We start from the raw sequence: 260 nt of genomic DNA on the forward strand, positions 1-260 counted from the left end.
GAGATGTGTATAGTGGGTTTAGTTTTTTTTATTATTTTTTTCTCCTTTAAGGAGCAACGCCAGCAGCTGCTGGCGGCCAGCAGCAGGAGCAGGAGCAGCAGCAGCAGAGGCATCTCTGTGTTTTCTAGCTGCTGCTGCTGCTGCTGCTGCTGCATAAGCTGAAAGGGCAGCTGCTGCGGCGCTCTTTGGTCTGCTGCTGCTGCACTTTTAGGCGTTTGCCTTGTGCTATCTGGCTGGCTAGCTAGCTGGCTTGTAGCTAG

Source organism: Eimeria mitis, genomic scaffold, assembly GCF_000499745.2.
Source record: "Eimeria mitis Houghton genomic scaffold, Emh_scaff1898, whole genome shotgun sequence".
NCBI lineage: Eukaryota > Apicomplexa > Conoidasida > Eucoccidiorida > Eimeriidae > Eimeria > Eimeria mitis.